The 7,268-nt window shown below is 29.8% G+C and overlaps 1 long non-coding RNA gene across 1 annotated transcript; it reads left to right on the forward strand.

The window, feature by feature from the left end:
• The first annotated feature begins 378 nt into the window (after positions 1-378).
• LOC141484196 (uncharacterized) lies at positions 379-7,268 on the forward strand. Its single transcript, XR_012466523.1, has 4 exons — positions 379-856; positions 6,021-6,184; positions 6,582-6,668; positions 6,761-7,268. It is a non-coding gene; the product is annotated as an uncharacterized lncRNA (long non-coding RNA).

A 7,268-nucleotide genomic window follows, 5' to 3' on the forward strand; every position in this document is an offset into this window, starting at 1 on the left:
CCGTTTTACAAATTATTATATCTCTATCGGTTGTTAACATTATCAAGTTGTTGGAATTTTGTAAAATAGAACCTTCTTGGTATATGACTTTTCATTGTCATATACATGCAAATTTCGAATAGTTTTCCAGACAGCAACTTGATAATGTTAACAACCGATAGAGATATAATAATTTGTAAAACGGTGTCCGAACCTGCCCCCTTCTCCCTATATATATATATATATATATATATATATATATATATATATATATATATATATATATATATATATATATATATATATATATATATATATATATATATACGTATATATATATATATATATATATATATATACGTATATATATATATATATATATATATATATATATATATATATATATATATATATATATATATATATATACGTATAAATGACACGTAACGGAGCCCGGAGACAAACAGGCAGTTTCAGAGCCCTGCACTTCCTATTGGTTATCGCGTGTATACTTTGTTCCTATCGCATTAAAACCCTTTAAAACCTATAGAGGGGAAAGCAGAGGGGTAGTGTTTTTTCCGTATGAATGTAGTTAGAAACGTTTTTAACCTTATGAAACCCAAAAGATATCACTTGAACCTTTAGGAGCCCACTGTTTTTAAATATATATACTAATATGTCGTTTTAAAACCCAGCGGCGTTGCCAGGTTACTGATACTATTAATAGAATTCACATCTATTTTTAGACTCAAGGTTTCATTTGAATATTGTCGGTTATGAGTGTAATATCCTTAGGAGAAGAGCCGGGCTTCTAATAGTTGCATTCGTCTTCTTTCCTTTCATATGGGAACTTCTTTACATTGATATTGGAAATAAAGTAAGTATTATTTTACTATTTATTTCAAATAATAGTTTCAATTTATTATGGATTTATTCGTATTGTAATGATAGATTGTTTGTATTAGTTTATGAAAAAATTGTTAAAGTATTATTGCATATCCACGGAAGATATTATTTTTCACAAAATATTTTGCTTGATAAGAAAAGGTTAATGAAATTCTTTTAATCACTTATACAGTGTGTCTACATAAGTTTCCGTAATATATAGAAAAATATTTTATTATTATAATTAAAGGGAGTCACCAACATATATCAATATTATACTAGGTTTGTCAGTAAATATGATTTTATTGTTCAAAATGAAGTACATTTATTTTCAATAATTGAATTGAACTGGCCGATACTTGATGAGAATTCATAATAAAACTCAATAATACATTTTATTGTATGATTTTCACTATAAAAGGTTTTACAAAAAAAACATATTATTTTAATTATTTCGTCATTTACAAAGGTCGATAACCTTTGGATACATGAAAGTGTAACGTAGTTAATAAACTATTCTATTCTATTTAAGTTTGTACCTTCATTAATATATAATAATAATAATTATATATAATATATAATATTTATATTAATATATAAAGGAATATTGTTTATGTTTGAAAGACGTACGCATTTGTTTATGTGAAGAAAGAAATGCAAGCAGCACAAGGAAGATAAAATTTACCTATTCATCATTATCTAAGAATAAATATTGGAAATTGTTTTCATTATATAGGGCTATTCAAATTCGTTTCTGTACATGGGTATCTCGTAAACGATAAGAGATAGAGTGTCGGTTGAATTGTGGCAAAGTTGCGTATTTTAGAGACCTATTCAATGATGTAAAACAATCGAATATAACTCTTTATACAGGAGATATACAAGAAAAACCAAAAAATCCCAAATTATTTTTTTGCCTGTATCTTCTTTATTCGCATATTGAGAATCTGTCCACATTTTACTAATGGCACTTGATGTGGACTAGCAGAATATATCCTTGAATCTTTTATATAGGGTGTCATCTGACTTGGATCACCCCCACCTTTGAATTTTCAAGTACGGACCTGTATTTTTTTGTTGTAGTTTTGGATCGTCGACGTTCACTTCTTGCTGAGAAATTGAATTTAATTTTATATTTTGGGATGTTTTGGTAATATTTTATTATAATTGAGTGAATTATGCCCTTTTGAATTACGGCCCTGGAAATTGGTTGACTGATTTGAATAAAAACGCAATAGCAACTTTCACATCTTCCTATGTACCTACCGTAGAGTTTTTCGATAATGTTTTTTCAATTTTGGGTACCTATTCCTATTTTTTTACATTTCCGTTGTTCTGAGCGTTTTCTACAATGAACTTAGAATAGCAAAACCTTCTATGATTATCTGAAACATATCTACAACATAAATATATTATATGTATTTTGATAAGCAAAAAAATAAATTGATAGCAAATAATGGGCCAATAAATTGGCTTTGAAGATCACCAGATCTCACTATTTTGGACTATTTTCTATAGGAAAATAGGATTTATGCTGGCAGAAAGATAGAAAATGTGGAAGACTTGAGATTGGGAATTTTGAATGCTTTCGTAACAATACAGCAAAAGAGTGTATTAAGGGCAATACATAATATGAAAAACGAGTTTAAAAATGTCTAAAAATAGAAGGACACCAATTCGAACATTTATTGCGCCATTGATTTTTTGTGTATATAAATTACTTCATTTCAATTTTCATTACAATTATAGTGTTCATTTCGGATGTTATGATTGCTATCATAAATGAAAAAAAACTCTCGAAAAACTCTACGGTACATAAGGAGTTGAAAGTTGTTATTGTGGTTTTATTCAACTCAGTCAATCAATTTACAGGGCCGTAATTTAAAAGGGAATAATTCACCCAAATATAATGAAATGATACCGAAAAGTCCAGAAATATAAAATTAAAAATAATTTCTCAGTATGAAGTGAACGTCGACGATACAAAAACCACAACAAAAAATACAGGTTCGTATTTAAAAATTCAAAGATGGGGGTGGCCCAAGTCAGATGACAAGCTGTATAAAAGATTCATGAATAAATTCTTATAGCCCACATCAAGTGCCAATAGCCAATGCCAATAGCCAAATGTGAACAGATTTTCAATATGTCTGCGAATAAAAGAAGGTACAGGCAAAAAAATTATTTGTGATTTTCTGGTCTTCCTGTTATCGTTTACGAGATACCCAAGTACAGAAACGAATTTGAATAGCCCTCTATATTTGTTATAAATTGTCCTTAATTGCAAATCATCCAGTTGCTCTTTTTCAGAATAAATTAACTTCGATTAGTCATGAGTAAACGAACAGAAAAAATACTAAATCTGACAAGGCGTGACGAGAGTAGTCTGCTTTTTTTACCAGAATACGAAACAACAAAAGGTTTACAAACATATTATAGGAATAAAGCATTGAGCCTTCTAAGTTTGCCAGCTAGTGTAAAAGGCGAGCTAAAAGATGTCTATGATTTTATAGATAAAGAAGAAATAGGTGTTCAACTAGTTGAAAAACAAAACATTGAGAAACCCAATGAAAAAAAAGAAAAAAAAATAGTTATATTGGAAGATATACAAATAAAACCGCCCCCAGACAACACCAGTAAGGAAATTTTAGAAACGTATTCTCCTCTAAGAAATGTAGCTCAAAGAAAAAGACAACCGTCCGAAGAATCTAAAGAAAACTATGATATTGGTGAAATGGAAGAACCTTTTCAATCATCTGGGAGTGAGTATCTGCCTTCAAGCGATGATGAGGAAAATGAAGAATTTCCGCTTGAAAGTTATGAAAGAATTAGTAAAGCTGGAGGTAAAAGTACCAAAAAAACAAAACAAAATATAAACAACAATAAATCCTATAAGTCTAATGAAATATCAACAACTTCTACTCTGCTTAATCAAAATTTAATACTAAAAACTAGAAGTAAGCACGTAGATCCTTTTATAGTCAACTTCGGTAAATTTGTAGAACCCTCTCATGTTAACGTTGAGTCACACTTAGGCCGTTCACAAGACAAAAAAACATCATGTCCGTATTGCTTGAACGATGTAACACATTTTGCACGACACTTAATTAGAAGACATTGTGATGAAGGTGCTGTTAAGGAATTTTCGTCATTTCCTCCAAATCACCACAGAAGAAAATTATTGTTAGATGCCATTCGCCGTCAGGGAAATTTTGTTAGTTCCTTATCAACTAATAATATAAGACCTGTACGAAGACCCAAGGAAGCTGAAGATGTAGATACCTCACTATTTGTTTCTTGCCCTGATTGCATGGGATTCTTTAAAAGAATGTATTTAAGAAGGCATAGAAAGCAATGTCCTGCACGATCTAACTGTAAAAATATGAAACGCGAAAATCATTTATCTTTATCACAAGTATTTACTGTATGTTCAGGTGTACACGGTGATTTTCTTGCTTCTTTGCGATTGAAAAAAGAAGTTTTTCCAATTATGCGAAGTGACGAGATTTCAAGAACTGCTATGAAAGATATGCTCATTTGCTCATATGCTGAAAGCTTGCTAAGAAAGCACAAGCGTGCTCAAATAAGAAATGTTATCTCAAATAAAATGAGAGAATTAGGTCGACTTCTTATGAGTTTGAGAAGTACAACTGGAATTCAACTACTATTCGATGCTTTAAAACCACAGTATTTTGACAATATTGTCGGAGCTGTAAGAGTTATAAGTGGATATTGTGAAAGAACCAAGAGCTTTCAAGCAAGCAGTTTGGCGCTACACATGGGGACGACGCTAAAGCAAGTTTGTGACATAGCTACAAAGAATATTATAAAAAAAAGTCCTATTATATCTTGTGCTAATGCTGAAGAAAGTTTAAAAGACATTAAGCGCTTGAAAAATCTTATTGAAAACCATTGGACATCTGAGATTTCAAGCCTTGCACTGAAACATTTGAAGGAAATTAATTATGCTACTCCAAAATTGTTGCCACTCACCCAAGATGTTATGAAATTTCAAACTTTTGTAATGAACGAAGCCAATGAAGCTTCAGATGCGTTAAAGAAGAATATCGACGTTAAGTTGAAATATCGAAAACTGATTGAGTCTGTTTTAGCATTGACATTATTAATAAATAGAAAGCGCATTGGGGAAATTCAATATCTGAAAACCGAGACTTATAATTTAAACGTCAGTGAAAACCAGCAAACCGAGTTTCTAGATTGTCTTTCCAAAACTGAACAAACGTTGTGCAAGAATTATAAAAGAGTAGTGACAGGTGGAAAAGGGAGCAGACCTGTTGCAATTTTATTTCCACCGGACCTTCAGAAATTTATTGAACTTCTTCTAAGTTTCCGAAGTATTTGTGTACCGGAATACAATCCGTATTTATTTGGTAATCCTAACACAGAGCTGTGGTTAAGTGGGTATCATATTGTGAAAAAGATGGCGACGAAGGCTAATGTAACGGACACATCTCTGTTTACATCAACCCGTTTAAGGAAACAAATTGCCACAGTATTGCAAGCAATCAGTATTAAGGATGACGAAATGGAGCAGTTCGCTACTTTCATGGGACACACAAAAAAAACACACGAATCGTATTATAGGTGATTATAAATTTCATTTTTTATCGTTTTTATCAACGACTATGTATTTAAAAATTACATATACTTGTGTTTCATCAAGTATAATGATGTACCTTATTTAATCGTGAATAATGAATTACAGTTCACAGGACACAAATAAATGACAATTTAAGTTTATTTGTATATGAATACAACAACTTACAATTGAAGAAAAAATTATTTTTTTTTATACCGTAGTGGATCGAATCTATACTTTCAAAATAGTATTTAGGGTTCAGAATCTTAATTTTATTGCGTTTACAGGTTACACCAACATCGAGTAGTATTATATTCTTGATTTAAAAAAATTAATGTGTAATAAAACCGTTTTCATTAGGCCAAAAATATTTATTTATGCCTTTAAAACTGCTCTTATTATCTATTTTTGACATTATTCGTATTTCGCATACTTTTCCAAAGAGAAAGTTTTGTTTTAAAATCCCCTTTTGAAAAACAGAAACTAAAGGCCAGTCTACTTGACTACATTCTCGAATGTACATACTTCTAATACTTTAACTAGTACTGTCTCGTAGGCTTCCTCAAGACTTGTATCAGACCGCAAAAGTTTCCAAATTACTTATCGCCATTAATAGTGGACAAGTAGGAAAGTATAAAGGAAAGTCTCTTGACGAAATAACTTTGTCAGACAATGAATCATTGCTGGATGAGACTGAAACAGAAAAACCTTTATTGCATGGTAAGAAATTCATAATTATTTATTTTCTTTTGAAGTACTAAAATTATTTTTTTTAACAATGAAGTTTTTTAAAAATCATAAAAGTAAATTCCATTCACTTATTATTGATAATTTCGTTAGAACATCAATAGGTCAATTCATAACTGAAATATTAGTACCACAAGCGATAGTGCAATGAACATTTCAAATTTCAGTTTATTTTCAAAATTCGCCCTGTTAAAAAAAATTTAGATGTTTCAATTATCAGTAATTACGTAAACTAGTATCTACGAAATATTGAGGAATTTGAAATATGATTTACTCACCATGTAAATTTAGCAGCAAATGAAGTTTATTGGATTAATAGAAAAAAAATTAATATGCTGGCATGAAGATTTATATATTATATTGTTTTTAGATCGAAAACAAAATGATAGTGAAAATGAAATAGAAGAGACATGGAAACAGGAGCTCAGAGAACAAGCAATAAAAAATGCAGATTTAGGTAATTATTTATTTTTCCTTACCCAAAACTAAGAATGTTGGAGACCTAATTCACAGAACGTGGAATAAAAAATCAACTGTGTTATGTTTTAGATAAAAGGGAAAATAATATAAGAAAAGGCAAGCGAGGAAAGTGGAATTCAGAGCAAAAAAATGTATTGAAAAATGCTTTCAAAGAACACATAAAAAACAAAAAGGCTCCGAGAAAAGAAGAAGCCGAGTTGATAATGAAAAAACATAAAGATTTATTCAAGGATAAGACATGGGCCACAGTAAAAGCTTTTATTTATAACTGTTATAAAGGTTAAACGTTTTCTAATATACTTCAAACATTCTAGACTTGTAATCACGCTGGTATAAACTTTTTTTAAATTAATAAGTAAAATATGTTTAGTTTATTGCTATTAAAAAGTAATACAACTTTTTTAATTTTATTTCAATGTTTTATTAATTATAATTAGTCATTTTCAGCTTTAATTATGAATATAATAGAATGTATTGAAAGTATTAACCAAGTATAATATGTAGTATATACTCTTGTACCTTTTCTCATGTAGCTGTTTGTATTTTCATTTTTTCATAATTTGAAATATATTTTAGT

This window comes from Leptinotarsa decemlineata, unplaced genomic scaffold (genome assembly GCF_025532065.1).
Source record: "Leptinotarsa decemlineata unplaced genomic scaffold, Ldec_3_MD MMD2_tig00005002_RagTag_RagTag, whole genome shotgun sequence".
NCBI lineage: Eukaryota > Metazoa > Arthropoda > Insecta > Coleoptera > Chrysomelidae > Leptinotarsa > Leptinotarsa decemlineata.